The 17,011-nt window shown below is 46.7% G+C and overlaps 1 protein-coding gene across 6 annotated transcripts in view; it reads left to right on the top strand.

Annotated features, from left to right (window-relative positions):
* ATXN7L1 (ataxin 7 like 1) overlaps nucleotides 1-17,011 on the top strand; it is a 272,109-nt gene that overhangs the window by 183,125 nt on the left and 71,973 nt on the right. Inside the window, exon 1 of one of the 6 annotated variants that reach the window (XM_066238540.1) lies at nucleotides 5,131-5,474. The exons of 4 other annotated variants lie outside the window; for them this stretch is intronic. The gene's annotated coding sequence lies outside the window, so the exon portion shown is untranslated. Of the gene's footprint in view, nucleotides 1-5,130; nucleotides 5,475-15,546; nucleotides 15,593-17,011 lie in introns of those variants that run through there. One more of the 6 variants, XM_066238541.1, reaches the window with a different exon arrangement.

Below are 17,011 nucleotides of genomic sequence, written 5' to 3'. Positions count from 1 at the left end.
GTTTTTTACTTAATTAAAAATAAATAGTATCCTTTGGAATTTTTGTCTCATATCCATATGTGCATACTGGGTTGCAGTGTGAAATTCATTCCTTAAGGTAGATCAAGGTAAAAAAGTTTGAAAGCTACAGTTGTAGACCCTGAGGTCATCACCATTTTATAGCAAAGTATAGAGATGAATGCCCTAAACAATGACCTTGAGTTATCCAAAAAAGGATCAAATAATGTTCAAAGTACATAATTTAAGAGGATAAAGTAGAGTAGGGTGAAGATCTTTTTAAAAGATTTCTTTTACAAAGTGCCTACAATTTTTTGAAGAGCTAGTATTTTAAATTTTAAGTGGAAAGCCTTTCTACCTTCTCCCTAACTTGAATCACAAATATAACTTTTAAAAACACCAAATTTAACCCTGGGTTTGGGGGAAGGCAAACATCTGAAAAATATAAAATAAACTACTTAAAATAATTTTTAAAAGTTAATCAAAACACCAAATTTGATACATATCTAACATAAAGGTATACACAGTAAGGTATGCATCTATTTGGTGGGCACATTAACAGGAACTTTGTTCATTCATTCAAAACCTGCATCAAAAATGCACACAGCAAGGCCTCCCTGCTCTGGCTAGGCATTGGGCCACCTGATAAATGAGGCCCAGAACTGGCCCTCAAGGAGCTTACAGTCCAGTGATCCAGGTTTCAATCAACCCACATTCATTGACCTTAACTGTAAAGTCATTTTGCAAATTGTGGTACAGTACGGACTGAGGCTAATTAAAATTGGCACTTTCCTAAAAAACCTTAGGGTATGTGGCCCCCATATGTGCAAAACTGGCTTTGTGGCTTTGGCCATGAGCCGCCATCACAGAGGATGAAGCCAAAGCCAGTGTCTGGTCAGATCAGGCAGGTGGACCCAGTCCCTGTGAACCTCGGAAACAGGGCGAAAGCCGAGTCTGCAGCCAGTGGCTGCCACCACTGCCGACGTGCTTACCCTGACTTTCTGTCTCCTGACAGCTAGGCCTTCATCCTTTTTTGATTTCATCTTTTTCTGACTTCATCCTTTTTTTAACCAGCTTTCCACATATCCGTGCCATTTTTTACGACCTCACTGGCTCCCGATCAGCCCCCTCCTCTGTATATGTACTCCATGCAGTGCCCTTCGAGGGGCCTGGGGCAGGGGCGCTCTAAATGCCCAGAGAGTGGGCACAGGGCCCCAATTTTGTCTCCATCAATGCTGTTGTTCCAAGGGCTGCTGACCAGCCTTCCTGAAACCGCCATGCTTATTGGCAAAGCAGGATTTGTCTGGTCTGTGGTAGAACTACCTAATTAAGCGCACCGGTAGGTCCCACCTAACAAGTTTCTGCTAATATTCCATATCCCCTATCATCTCACTTTTACTAATTTGATATTACAAGTTTGGTGGTCATGCTTCTCGGATTTGCAGACAGACGTTCTGATTTTAAATAGCCTACCTGTCTCCCCTAAATATGCCAGCACTTGTCAAACCATGTGTCCTACTTTTTGGTTTTAAAAAAAAGGTCTCTATGCTCAGAGGAGTCAGAAGGTACATGGAAATGCTGTATTCTATTCAGTATCCTGTGAGCAAACAAGTTTTCCTGACAAAACTATTCTGATGTACCCAGTCCCCATATTCTTTTCAGGTAGCAAATGTCACGTGATTACCAAAACAACTTCAAATAAACCAGTGACGGGCACCGCCTGCTCATCGCGTCCACCTGCAGAGCTCCTCCAAGTTAACAGGAGACAAATTTTATTAGTCTTTTTGACCTAGGCTGTTTTAGTGACATTCAGCATAAAAGCCACATTGACACAACTGCCTTTGGTTATATCTTTTGTTGTGTTGTGTTGTTTTCAGGGAGAAAGAAGGGGAGATATAGATTCATGAGGCAGTGGCAGAACATTCTAGAACTTTCTAATCATCACCTCCTGACCATCTCCCCTCTTTCATTGCACATTCAGTATCTCTGGTCATGGCCCTGAGTTCTCAGACTCTTGACAGATGTCTTCATTCAACCCTACTGCATCTGCAGTAACTCACTATCATGTTCCCTCAGTGGAAATGCCCCAAACTTGCAATGAACTTGCCCATGTGTATCGCATAATAGTAACAGCACCCCCTATCAAGCTGTGAGTGTGCCCACTTGGCACAGACAAGGCCTGTACCGGTGGGACCCTTCATTTGGTCCAATACTTTTAGTAGCTTCTGCTGCCAAAGAATTCAGCAAAAGCACAACTTTGAAATACCACGTCGCAGAGAGCTCCGTCCACCAAAGTACATGCTGAGCCACATCCCTTCCACATGCAAGACAATACACTTGGATATGCAGGCCACGTAACGTACAGCTTGGCGGGCCTGCAGGGCCATTCTGGTCCGGCTTCTTCTTAGACCAGGATTAGGTGAGGAGCCAGAGGTCAGCATGTGGGTCACTGATCAAATCAAAACACAGTGCAGACTGGGCGGAGATGATTGCTTTCCATTGAAATCAGAATTCTTGTGCAGATGTCCAGAGTTCACCATGATGAGAAGAACTCTTTTAGCGCGAAAGGATTGCCATCTGTCAACCGCTATAGAAAAACCGTGAAGACGGAGTTTTGGGGAAATCAAGGGAAAAGATATGTTTTTATAACACAACTTTACTGGCCTTTTTATTTCTATCATTGAGTGTCCAAGAAACATAGTAGAAGCAAGCGAGGGGGGCTCGGTTAGGTGTTGGGAGACCCAGTGCTGTTTGTGATTTGCAGAGTGGCCTTAGACTGATTTGTGGCCTCTCCAAAACCTCCATGTACCTTTCTGTGAAAATGGAACTTACAAAGCTTTTAAGGTATTTTGTGAATAACAAAGCACCACACCAGCATAAGTCAACATTTGTGGGACTAAGACCAAGGCTTCTCTGAGCCTCAGTTTTCCTCCTTTTAAATGGGGATAATAATACCCAGCCTCCCCATCTCTCAGGATGCTTCTGAGGAGCAGATAATAGAATGTGCATGAAGGAGACATGGAAACCCTGGAGTTCTAAGTGAGCAGCCCGGCTTCCAAAGTTCTAGACTCCCAAGTTCCGGGTTCCCAAAGTTCCGGGTTTTAAGGAGTCAGTTGCCAGCCCTGAGGCCAGGGCTGACCCTTCTCTCTGGGTGGCCCATCCCCCTCCCCCACCTCAGCATTCCTCCTCCCCTGCCCCTTCCTTCATCTTGGATGCTTTTCTCTCTGTCAGGCAACTGCCGCATCTCACTCCAGGGGAGTTCATTTCAGATCCCAGTGACACCATTTCTATATATAGTTTGTAATGAAATGTAGGTTCCTTTGGGAGACAAGGGGCAACCATTGTGTGGGTTCATTTCTACCACCATTGCACTGGTGACCCCCAGAACCCAGGGAACTACAATTACTTTCCAGAATAAATGAGAATCTGGCCCAAAGTTACAGTGGCTTTTACAAACAACCTGTTTCTACTTACTACTTTTTCCTAGAACTATGGAGTGGGGAAGAGCCATTTTATTCTTCAAATCAAAGATAGATGATAGATGGACAGATGGATGGATAGATAGATAGATGAAAGATAAAAATAGCTATGGGGGAGGGGAGGTTTTAGCCCACTCAGCAATTCAAAATTTCTCATTCTTACTTCCATACCCCAGTTCTCATATAACTCTAAAATTTTATCTGGTTAATAGTCTTGTTTCTAAAATGTGATAGTGCTTGATGCATTATGAGAAAGTACCGTATTTCCCCATTATATAAGGCGCTCCCATGTATAAGACACACCATAATTTTGGGGCTTGAAATTTTTAAAAAAATGTATTAAAGTTATTGAAATCAGGTTTTATTCATCATAAAATTCATATAACTTCTCATTGCTGTCACAACTCCCATCCATTAGCTTGTCCTCATCTGTGTCTGATGATGAATCACTGTCTTCAACAATGAGCGCAAAAACAAGCGCAACAGAGTGGGGAATGCAAGTAAGAAAATCTACAACCACTGTATAAGACGCACCCACTTTTAAACCCCAATTTTTTGGTTAAAAAATGTGCATCTTATACATGGGGAAATATATACATGGGTAAATATGGTAATGGAAAGCCTTGTTAAACAAGTGCTTTAAGCATTCCTTTTTATTTTATTTTGCCAGAGGAAGAAATACTTTATTCACTGTCACCTAAAGAAAGCAAAGATTCCAAGGAAACCTTTCTCAGGGCAGGTCAGAAACAGCCAGGGTCCTTCTGTTTGCTTCCTACCTGGCTTGGTGGCCTATAGAGCAGGACCTTGGAAGTCCCTTTCCTCTTTTTTTCCCCTGTGTTATTGTTTTAAAGGAATTTTCTTTTTTATTGATTGATTGACTGATTTAAGGGAGAGAAACACATTAGTTTGTTGTTCCACTTATTTTTTTTCTTTTTATTAATTTTTAGAGAGGAGAGAGTGAGAGAGAGAGAGAGAGAGAGAGAGAGAGAGAGAAGGGGGAGGGAGGAGCAGGAAGCATCAACTCCCATATGTGCCTTGACCAGGCAAGCCCAGGGTTTTGAACCGGGGACCTCAGCGTTCTAGGTCGATGCTTTATCCACTGCGCCACCACAAGTCAGGCTTGTTCCACTTACTTATTGGTTGATTATTGTATGTACCCTGATCTGGGATCAAACCCACAACTTTGGCCTGTTGGGAGGATGCTCAAACCCAATGTTTCCTGTGCCTTGACTCCATTCAGCACCTCCCATTTTTCTCTTATGGGATTTGCCAACTTGCAAATTTCATTGCTTCTGCAGTCATTCCAGATGTGTACCAAGGCCTTGGCGTTTGCAAAATCTCTTAAGTCAATCTCTAAGTAAAAGATGCTTCAAGGAAGCAGTCAGTTCCTTCTAATAACCGCAGTTTGTCATGTGACACCTGCCCCTCCCACCACTGATTCTCTCCGAAACCCCCACCCCCACCCCACCAACAAACTAAGTTGACATCTGTCCTTTATCTACCAACATCTACATTTCCTTCAGGGGGGTCATCTTTGCGTTTGTTATTTAAGTTCTGTTTTATTCTTAACGGTTACCCAATTGCTTCGGGGCTTGCATAAACAGTTAACAAAAACAGGGCGCACGAGGCAGCCGTTTCGCTTTCTGTGCTTGTTGTTCTTGGCACTGGGTCAGTTCTGTGAACTTCTGGTGTCCAACTGGTAGGACCTGAAACTCTGTGTTTAACAAGTGCCTGTAGTCAAAACAGTTGGCGTGTGCAAGCTGGACTGCTGGTACTGAGTGCAGCTGGTCGGCCGTCGGTCCAGGACCGCGCACGAGCCGGAATCGCGGCGCTCCGTGTTGGCGCTGGGCTTTTGTTGTTTAGGTGCGGGGTTTTTCTTCTTTTTTTTTCTTTTTTTTTGTGACGGCATCCGTGCTAATGTGGATCTCTTCAGGTTCCAAAAGTACAACATGTTTACAGTCGTCGTAGAATCAGATTAAGTTGGCAGCCTGAGTCTCTGTAAGTGGTTTTAGTTTACATTTCTTCTTCTAGCAGGATGTTTTGCATAATTTTGCTGATCCTGGGTTATTTATAGACTTTTTTAAAAATAAACGGGGATGCATTAGAGTTTTCTATTCTAACTGGAAAGTGAAATCCACTTCTGCAGTTAGAAAAACTGCAGTGCATGTGCAACAGAGGGTTACTTTAACTCCTGAAAATTAATTTCTCCGCGAGGTCATTTGATTACGTTCTGGAGAGTACCCTCCGGCGGCGATCTCAGATACCCTGGTACTTGTATTATAGGACGTGTTGTTTTCCTTTGGCCGGTCACAAACGGAGTAAAATGAAAGTAATGATGCCATTTCCTCCGGGGCGCTGTGGGAGGGTGCATGCAGTGATTGGGTATTGTTTCAAACGTCCCAAGTGGGTTTGCGATGGTTGTTTTGTCCAACCCGCAGCAGCGGTGCTAGCTGACGTCCCCAGCCTGCCCAGAAGCCGGTGGGCGGGACTCAGAGCAGGGGGAGGGGCAGAAGAAGGCAAGCCGCAGAAGTTAGTGGGTTTTCAGTTTGTCCTCACGTAATGACAGTGATACTCAGGTGTTTATACCATTTAAAAAACCACCGCAAAACGATATACCAGCTAATGCATTCTCTGTTTGATTTTCTAGCTTGGCCTAACATCTTTGGGGCCCAATGAGTGTTTGAATGAGAAGGAAAGCGGGGCACATTTGAAATCACTAAGCCAGAATTAGCACTCTATGAAAGGGCTTCTCATAATATTTACTAGAACAGTTGGCTAAAAACTGCTCTGCTTTGCCCACTGAGGCTGTGTAATTAAGTCAGCCCTTGACAGCTAAGTTGAGCACCTCCCATCTCTGTGTGGGCAGTTCCTGGAATTTGCATGGGCAAGTAGCACAATGAGTGTGAGTCCCAGTCTAATGGTCCAGGAGAACCTCCTAAATGAAACACTTCATCGTGCCTGAGGCTAAATATTTTAAGCCATATAAATTTCTCCCATATAAATGGGAGAAAATGATAAGCATAGGCTAGGCCAAGTGAAAGGCCTTCCAAGTCGGGAGAGTCCGCCCTGGTCCAGGTCTTGGTTCCCTCAGACAGGTCCAGACCTCACCCCCAGCATCACAACTCACACACACAAATGAAAATGGAGAGTTGAAATGGAAATTTCCAAGGTATTAAATGTGACCATTAGGCTGTGGCTTGGCGGAGTTATAACTGCTAAGGCGGCCAAGAACAGATTTCTTTTTCTCCATGTTTTTCTCATCTTCAAAAGCAAGAGGGCTTGGGGGTTTTGTTGGGGGGAGAGGGCTTTCTTCCTGGTCTCCTTTAACCTAGCTTGCAGAAAATAATGATAAGGATGCCTTGCTTTCAAAAGCATGCACTGTGTCTTCTCGTGCTAGCCCCGCGGCTGGGAAGAACAAGGCTAGCTAGCCCTTGGGTCCCAGTAGGAAAGGCTAGGATGTGGCTCCTGCATAGCAAGAGTCTGGGAGCTTGCACTTAGGACCACGTTATCCACCTTCACCTCCTCATTGCCCCAGCCAAACTGGGTGAGCTGGCTGCATTGCAGATGTTTGATACTCTTTGTTTCTCATTTGACCCAGATCTGCCCCTGTTCCTCATCCCCTTTCCTCCTCCAGTGGATCGGGTTGGAATTGAATTTGAGACCCGCTTTTTGAAGGCCTCGGGTTTGAGGTGTGTGTTGGTTTGTGTGTGTCTCCGCTAGCAGTTATTATGGGGGCTCTCACCCCACTGTATAAATAACCTCAGAGTGAATGCAGAGACATGAGTCCTTCAGGCCTTTATGTGGGAATTGGAGAGTGATGACAGTGAATACTGAAAGGTTTCCCAGTCACCCTGCCCTTGGGCTTTTGCATTTGGATCGGCCAAACCGCCCACCCTGCTATTCTTGAGAAAGTAAATGCACTGCCATTTGCTGGCTTGTCAGTTCTGTCTCCTAGAGCAGTGGTCCCCAACCTTTTTGGGCCACGGACCGGTTTAATGTCAGAAAATATTTTCATGGACTGGCCTTTAGGGTGGGACGGATAAATGTATCACGTGACCAAGAGAAGCGTCAAGAGTGAGTCTTAGCCTGACCTGTGGTGGCGCAGTGGATAAAGCATCAACTTGGAAATGCTGAGGTTGCCGGTTCGAAACCCTGGGCTTGCCTGGTCAAGGCACATATGGGAGTTGATGCTTCCAGCTCCTCCCCACCTTCTCTCTCTGTCTCTCTCTCTCCCTTCTCTCTCCTCTCTAAAATGAATAAATAAAATTTAAAAAAAAAAGAGTGAGTCTTAAACAGATGTAACAGAGGGAATCTGGTCATTTTTAAAAAATAAAACCTTGTTCAGACTTAAATATAAATAAAACAGAAATAATGTAAGTTATTTATTCTTTCTCTGCAGACCGGTACCAAATGGCCCACGGACCGGTACTGATCCGTGGCCCAGGGGTTGGGGACCACTGTCCTAGAGCATGTCTTCCCTCTCAGCCCCTCCTCACATCAGCCTGGCAATACCTTTTAAACACCCTCCTTGCTAGCTTTAATTTCCCTCTCACCACAGCACACACACACACACACCCCCAGCCAGGAGAGAGCTCAATGACAGATCTATCTGCTCTTGGATTTATCTCCAAGTCCCACCAGCCTGTGTGTCTGGCTCCTTAGAAATAGTGAACATTTGTGGGTTCCTCTCCTCTTCTGGCCCCCAGGGGAGGGTTCTTTCTGCCCCACACTCAGTGGGATGCCCGGGTTGGGTGGATCCCTGGTGAAAAGCATCATTGGGCCAGATGATGTGATTCAGTTTATCAAACTGTGAATGTGCTGGTGGCTACCTTACTCTGCCCCCACGCTATTATCTTTTTCTGGAAGGATAGCAGTAACAAACATCACAACTCACAAAAGTAAGAGGCCAAGCAATAAAGTAAGCTGCTACATGTTGGTTTCTCCCAGGCTGTGGCTGGAAGTCGGGCTGTTTCAGACCTGCTGCTAGGCAGCTGTAGACCACCTTAGCCTCAGGCCTCCAGAGCAGACAGGACCTGTGAGATGGCAAGGATAGAGACTGTCCCCACCTTGGCCTTGCTACAATTTGCCATTGACATGGCTCATCCCAAACCAAAGAGGATGCGTTTGATCTAAGGTATTTCAGAAGTCAGGGGCCCCTTGTCTTCTGCCCTCCATACTCTACTTTCTCTCCTTTATTCAGTGAACATGAACAATTTTTAGGTAAACCAATTATATTAATCTTCTGGGCTTTCATAAAGTTCCACAGACTAAGAGGCTTAAACATCTGAAACTCGTTTCGCACAGTTCTGGAGACTGAAAGTCCAAGATAAGGTCCTGGCAGGGTTGGCTTCTCTGAAGCCTCTCTCCTTGGCTCACAGGGCCTGTTTCCTCGCTTTCTCTTCATATGGTTGTCCCTCTGTGCGCATACAACCCTAGTGTCTCATATTTTTTTGTAAGAACACCAGGCATACTGGATTAGGACCCCACCCTAACTGACTTCATTTTGATTTAACCACTTCATTAAAGACCTTATTTCCAAATACAGTTACATTTTGAGGTGCTGTGGATTGGGACTTCAATATATGAATTAGGTGTGTGGGGACAGAATATAGCCTATAACACCAGTCAGCTAAGCCTGGTCCTGCTTCGACTCTGCAGGACCAGCAGTAGAACCGTGCAGGCACCACCATGGCGCAGAGATGCACCTGTGACTCGTTCCTGCACGTACGTATGTAGAACCAGGCACCGTCTCTGTGTGGGTGCATCGTCCAGGAAATGCAGTGAGAGAAAGACACAAGCATGTTTAAACATCACCAGTGGTTATGAAAGTCTGAGTTAGTTTGCATGTGTCCTGTATTAATTCTCAGCAGCCCACCTATCTTGTGGGAGACTATTGTAGGAGTAGGATGAGTGAGAGTAGTTTGTAGGCCAGCGAGCTCCAAAAGTCACCTGACAGAAATTGGTTCCTTCTCCCTGGACCTCTTCCTCCCAGTGGCTTTCTGTGCAGACTCCCTGATCTGTTAATAGATTCACTGGCATGAGCCTCTCAGCATCTTGCCAACAGTTACGTGTAGGTATGTGTAAGACTGGTGGCAGAGGGCATCGTCCTGCAGGTTCTCATTGGATTCGGGCAGATGGTAAAGGAGCCAGACTCACAGGCCCCACAAGCAAAACAGCACTCCCCCGCCAAACAGAGCGGGCCCAAGACCTGGCTCCCCAAGCCCCTCAGCGCTCGCTCTCTCTCTCTCTCTCTCTCTCTCTACCCTTCTCCAGCAAAAAGCAAACAATGCCCCCCACACACACATGCAGGAAGGCAATCCGCAATTTGCAATCTGCCGCCCGGAGGGCAAGCACAGCAGCCTTCATTGGCACTGCTCCAATACAAATGAGCAAACTTAAAAAACATTTGTTTACCCAACAATATATATTTAAAATCTGCCTGCAGCACTCATTGCCCCTGGAAGTTGGGAAACCAACCTTACACGGACTAGCAGAGGAGAGTTTAGCTGGTTATAACCTCACATTTTTGTATAAGATTTTATTTATTGATTTTAGAGAGAGAGAGAGAGAGAGAGAGAGGAAGCGAGGAAGCGGTGAGGAGGAGGAGCGGGAAACATCTACTCTCGTAGTAGTTGCTTTTTGTATGTGCCCCGATCGAGCAAGCCCAAGGTTTCAAACCTGCAACCTCAGCATTCCAGGTTGAGGCCTTATCCACTGCACCACCACAGATCAGGCTGTTGCCTCACATTTTGACTGCTGCTCTTTTCCCAAGAGCACATGGTAGGCCATGCCAGTTCTCTCTCCCTCTTTTCCTGCTGTGGGACATCATGACTCTAGGTGCTGGAGGCCTGCAGGTTGGCCTCTGACAACCCTTTGCAACTTGTCCTGCCTCTTGTCTCAGCAAAGACCGTTTCTTCCCTGAGACAAACACCCTTAGCTGAGATGAGAACAGGGCTTCTGGGGGCCTGCCCTGAGGATGTCTGAGCCAAAAGCCTGGTGTTCTTAGAAACTGTCATTTGGGACAGAAACCCAAGGATTAGTTGGGGGTCAAGCCACTGAGGAGCTAAAAGCAACCCTCCCAGCCCTTCATCACCTGCCAGATCTCTGCTGCAGTTACTCGGGCCCTGGTCTCCACCAGGTGCCCATGGAGAGACCTGTGTTCCCTCAGAGTCTTGGAAACTCCACTGGCCTTTGTAAGCCAGCCTGGAGTTTGTCTGAGATGAGAGGTGACTGCTGCTGGGAGAGGAGGTCAGAAATCTGTTGCGTTGTGGCCGTCAGGCTGCTCTGTGCTGAGATACTGCCCTCTGGCAGCCTGTGTGCCTCTGCAGGGTCTTCCGCGGCTTACCAGACTGGTTTCTACCAGTGGAAATGGTGTCTTTGAGAGATTTCTAACAGTTATAATCATCATACTCTTCGTTTATGTTTGCTTAGCCTGACTCAACTTTTAAACCACTTTTACATGCATGAGCTCATTGACAGGCAGGTATTGTTAACCTCGGAGCATGGAAATTCTGGAAGAATTTCCAGAATTGAGACTCCAGCTCTTGGATGCCGGTGCTCTTTCTATTGATTCCAGCTGCCTAATGTCTGGATGCCAATAAGGAGGGTAATTTGTCTGGGAACTGGAAAACCAGGGTTTTTTCTATTATTGTGTTTGTTGTCAGTTACAAAGGCAACATTTGATTGCTCACTGCATGCAGTGCCCCCCTCCAAGAGCTCTGCCCATAGTCTGTTCAACCCCTGGTCAGAGGGGCTCCTGTGAGCCTCATTTGTCAGTTGTCGATGGCATCCTCACCAGGGAAATGTGGGCCAAGTTACACACCTGCCCTGAGTGGCAGGTGGCTTGGTAGACTCACACCTCAGGAGTGTTTTTCACAGATCACTGTCACGCTGGCAGATATATCGAGTTGCACACCTGGCCTTGTCCTCTTCCACATTACAGCCGAGATTTTGGAAGATGAGTGGCATTAGTGGAAGGCTTATCAAGTTTTCAGGTGGTAGATTTGGGAAGGAGAATGGTTACATTAACGAGTCAGTATCCAAAAAGATCTCAACAGGCTGGAACAGTAGACTCACTCCAACAAGATGACATTTTTAAAGGATACCTGTGGATATGCAGCTTGGCGGCAAAGTGTACGAAATAAGACATGGGTAATGAAACTATCAGAAATAAAATATCTAGACTGGCTCTTCAGCAGCATTACTAATGTCCAAAACCTCTAGGAGCAGCTCGGACACATCTGTAATGTTCTCTCTCTGAGTCCCACAGTTTACAAAGGACAGTAGGAGTTAAGAGAACCCAGAGATCAAGAGGAATAGTGAAAATGGCATTTTGTGAACAATGGTTTAAAAGGATATCTGGGGGCTCTGACTGTCTGTCTTAGTGGACAGAGTGGTGGCCCGGTGTATAGACGTCCTAGGTCCGATCCCCGATCAGGGCACACAAGAGAAGCGACCATCTGATTCTCTCCCCCTTCCTCTCCCCCTTCTCTCCCTCTTCCCTCTCCCACAGCCAGTGGCTCACTTGGTTCAAGCATCATTGCTGAGGATAACTCGGTTGATCTGAGAATCGGCCTCAGTCTCCGAGGATAACTTGGTTGATTTGAGCATCAGTCAGATGGGGGTTGCTAGTGGATCACAGTCGAGGTGCTTGCAGGAGTCTATTCCCCTCCTCTCACTTAAAAAAGAAAAAGACACCTGGAAATATTTAGCCTGGAGAAAGATTTCAGGGAACAAATACTTGGCAGGATGCTCCATGGAAGCGGCACTGGACTGGTTCAAGATGACACCAACAGGGCAGAAGTGGGATTAATTTGCAGGCGTTATAGAGCAGCTCCACGAGGGAAGAGCTGTCACATGGTGTGCACTTGGAAAACACCATCCACTCAGGAGCCTGCAGTGGAGAAGCCAGGCTGGGCAGCCGCTTGTCTGGAGTGCAGGGTAGGTGATAATAGACAGAAAAGTGGTTTCTTATTGTGATTTTTTTTTAATTTTTATTTATTCATTTTAGAGAGGAGAGGGAGAGACAGAGAGAGAGAGAGAAGAGACAGAGAGAGAAGGGGGGGAGGAGCTGGAAGCATCAACTCCCATATGTGCCTTGACCAGGCAAGCCCAGGGTTTCGAACCAGCGACCTCAGCATTTCCAGGTCAATGCTTTATCCACTGCGCCACCACAGGTCAGGCCTTATTGTGATTTTTTGTGTGTGTGACAGAGAGAGAGATAGAGAGAAGGAGGCAGAGAGAGGGACAGATAGGGGCAAACAGGCAGGAAGGGAGAGAAATGAGAAGTATCAATTCTTCGTTGTGGCACGTTAGTTGTTCATTGATTGCTTTCTCATATGTGCCTTGGGGGGGGGGGGGACTATAGCAGAGCGAATGACCCCTTGCTAAAGCCAGTGACTTTTAGGCTCAAACCAGCGACCATAGGTCATGTCTATGATTCCATGCTTATACCAGCGACTCCGCACTTACAACCCACACTCAAGCCAGGTGAGCCCATGCTCAAGCCATCAACCTCGGAGTTTGAACCCAGGTCCTCTGTGTCCCAGTCCAATGCTCTATCCACTGTGCCACTACCTGGTCAGGCTCATTATGATTTTGATTTGCATTTTCCTATGACTATGATGTTGATCTCCTTTTCATGTGTTTGTTGGCTGTGTGTATCTTCTTTGAAGAAATACCTGTTGAAGCCCCTTGCCCATGTTTTGATTGGGTTGAGCCTGCCTGTTTTTAAATTTAGGATTAGGGTTCTAAACCTCCTGCTCCTCAGCTGCTAAAGCAGTGTAAATATTGCATCCTTTTTTTTTAAGATTTGATTTATTGATTTTATAGAGGGGGCAGGCAATAAATAGTTGCTTCAGTCTAGCTTTTCATTGGTTGCTTGTTGTATGTGCCTTGACTGGGCAGGCCTAGGGTTTTGAACAGGCGACCTCAGCGTTCCAGGTTAGTGCTCTATCCACTGCACCACCACAGGTCAGGCTGCATCTTTTTTATCTTAAGCTACCTGTTTGCTGAGAACTTCGGCTACCTACTCATTACCGTGGCACCTGCAGTGAGAAGAACACCGTGAAAGAGGTGTGGCCAAGTGCCCCAGGAGCACTGAGGGCTCTGAGAGGGCTGGCCCACGGCATCTTTTCGTAGCTCTGTCTTCCAGGTCATCCTGGAACTCTTAGAAGACAGATTCTAGGAAAGCTGTTGCATTTGCCTCTGGAAAGATTTGGACTCCTGGGCCATGGGCATGCCCTTTCACCTGTGTTTCTTCTAAGTATTGCAACATCCAGAAGGCCTCCTCTTGACTCTGACTGGGGGGAGTGTGCCGTGAGCTCTAGACCTGCTGGCCTAGGGTCTGGAGGACAAGGCTCACAGCCGCACCCTCAGGATCAGGCCTGGACACTCCGTCCAGCAGGGCTGGCTCAGGTAGGTGGTCAGATCACGCCCTTTCTTCCCCATTGGCTCCATTCCAAAGAAATGAAATTGTAGTCCTGCCTTGCCAACTAGCAGAGCCCCTCAGAAATCAGTTAAAAACTGATTTGTTTTTCTTTACTCTGGGAAGAACCTCTCCAGAAGAGGGGAAAATGAAGGCAAGAACCCAGAGGCCCAGTGTCACATTCTTGTGAATAATACTGTCATTAGAGGCTCCCTCTGGCTTTGGTTACATCATCCACTGCTGACAGGATGGTCCCAACCTGAGACAGCCTCACCGAGTCCAGCAGGCACTGCCTGGCTTACATGGCTTGCTTCGAAATGATGCCCTCTCCCTGCAGTATGAAATGCCCCGCAACAGCCATGCTTCTGGGTCTTGGGAGCTTTAGTCTCTTAATGGTTTGTTTTTATTTTTTCTTATTAGAAGGCCAGATTTTATAAAGAAATGCTGGATGAAATACAGGAGAGATCCTTCTAGAAGATAAGTCGCCCAAAACATACTCTACCACTGGATTTTTTTAATTGAGGTGAATTTCACATAAAATTAATAATTTTAGAGCATACAGTTAGTTCAGTGGCACTGAGTCCATTCACAATGTTGTATAACCATCACCTTTACAGTTAGAAAACATTCTCATTCCCCCTAAAGAGAGCCCGTGCGATTAAGCAGTTCCCTACCCCCTTCTCCCGGCCCGGCAACCACTGATCTGCTCTCTGTGGATTTACCTACTCTGGATAGTTCATGCCAGTGGAATCATACAACATGTGACCTTTTGTGTATCATTGTTGTTGTTTTGGGGTTTTTTTTTCGTTGTGACACTTTAGTTGTTCATTGATTGCTTTCTCATATGTGCCTTGACTGCGGGCCTTCAGCGGACCGAGTAACCCCTTGCTCTAGCCAGCAACCTTGGGTTCAAGCTGGTGAGCTTTGCTCAAACCAGGTGAGTCCGCGCTCAAGTTGGCGACCTCGGGGTCTCGAACCTGGGTCTTCTGTATCCCAGTCCGATGCTCTATCCACTGCGCCACCGCCTGGTCAGGCTTGTTGTTTTTTGAACCACCCCCCTCCACTCCTCCACTCTTCAAATCTGTCCTTTGCCAGAATCAGGGCATAAACTTTTAAAATATCCAGAATGAATGAAAATACCCTGCTTGAATTAATAGTTGAAATGTCCCACAAAAATATTTTTCCATCTGTATAATGATGTCTCTTCTCTCTCCAAAGCAGAGAGCTAGGTATTACAGTGGACTCTACCCATCAGGATGGACAGGCTTGAGGGAAGAGGGAGTGGAAAGGCTTGAGGCTCCTGCAGGCTGCCCGGTACCAGGTAGAGGGGCAGCAGCTTGCACGTGGCCATCACTCTGTAGGGCTGTAGGAAGGCCCAGCTCTTCCCCAACAGGGACTGATCAAATCAGCTTCAGAGGAGCCTGCTGCCTCTGACCACACCTTGTGTTTGCGGTTTAGGAAAACCCAAGTTCCTCTGCCAAATTCAGGATACAGCCCTGACTGTTCCGGGCTTTTCTTTCTGCCTTTCCATAATCGCATCTGGGTGTGCTCTCTTAAAGGGGAAGTGGTGCGTTCTGACTGGCCAGGGCCCTCCGCCAGGAGCAGGAAACGTTTCCCACAAGTCTCATTGCCCAGCTTGTCACAGGCTCAGCCTCCTTATCCTAACAGCAAGGCTGCCTCCTCGGGATGTGTAAGTGTGAGCACAGGGCACACTGGCCACACAGGCTGGTGTGGGGCTGGGCCCAGGTCACAGCAGAGAAAGCCTGGCAGGCAGAGCACGCTGTCAGCCCACGATCCAGTTGGTGCCCGAGGTTTAGCAGAGACGGTGCTCCTGGCCCGTGGGTTGTGCCAGCACTGAGAGGGGCTGAGGCATGCGGAGGGGAGAGGAGCGGCCCCAGAAGGAGGTCGGGAGTAGGAGGCCGGCTTGGGGACCAGTCTATTTTGGACAGACCTTCTGGAGGCGCAAGCCTCAGGGCCTGGGTGGCAGCGGAGTGGAAAATTTTATAGCATACCTGTCATAGCACCGGGAAGCCAGCTGTAGTGAACCTCACCAACCTGTCACCCCCCACTTCCCTGCCTTCATATGCAGCTCCAAATATGTGCATTCATCTCTTTGGCAATTGTTTCTCTTTTTCATTTGTATATGTGATTTGTGTTAAGAAATATTTCAGGTCTTTTTTACTAAAACTTTATAATTGCTTAAAACTAGTGAGCTATGTTTTCCCTTCTGTCCTGTTCACGGATTGTCCTGGGTCCAGTGTGTGCACAACATGGGCCCCGATGGACCCTGGGGGCCAGCCTGCTGACAGACTGGCTGGCTCAGTGGGATGGCTGGCAGTGTACCTGGCCTGGCTACTAGCTCGGGGTCAGTTTCCTGTGTGCCCACGGAGAAAGTAAGGGGAAAGCTCACACACACTCATGCAAGGTCAGTTGCTAACTCAGTGCCACAAGTGATTGAGTGGTAGGAAACCAAACCCTTGCTATATCTTAGACTCCTTTCTGCCCCATAGATTTTTGTTTATATGTGGTGATGGTTGATCTTAAATTATGTAAAAAGTTTTATAATATTAATATAGTTCAGACCTTTTACTCCTAAAGAAGGGGACAGAGGGGAACAGAGGAGACTGGGGGGGTGTGTCTCTGTTGGCATACATTGACGAGACACAACCACACCCTATTTCAAGACAACTTCCTGTTTGCCACTGCCAACTGCCACTCCACGGAGAACAGAAATGGCTCCGTTATTAGTGGCTGCTGTGGGACCACGACAGCTTGTGGGGTGAGTGGTTCTGAGTGACTGTGTGAGTTTAGCAGTGTGTTGAGACCTTGCACCTTCTGTTGTAGGAGATAATGCCCCAGCACTCTTGAAATTGGAGATCTATACAGACAGAAATCAAGCAGCAGTGGCCTCTCCTTGCTCAGCCTGTGTTCCTTAAACAATATGCTCTACTAGGATTCTTATAAATGGGATAGTTTTAATTCGGGAACAGAGAGAAGGCAAAGCACTGCCCACTTAGGAGAGCTATGACTTGTGTTTTATTTTAATGTGCATTCTCATATATTCAAGGAGATTTTGTGAAGAGCCTGCTATGAGTTGGCACTGTGGTAG

The sequence above is a fragment of the Saccopteryx bilineata genome, chromosome 7 (assembly GCF_036850765.1).
Source record: "Saccopteryx bilineata isolate mSacBil1 chromosome 7, mSacBil1_pri_phased_curated, whole genome shotgun sequence".
Classification (NCBI taxonomy): Eukaryota; Metazoa; Chordata; class Mammalia; order Chiroptera; family Emballonuridae; genus Saccopteryx; species Saccopteryx bilineata.
This window is presented reverse-complemented; position numbering and strand designations above follow the sequence as displayed.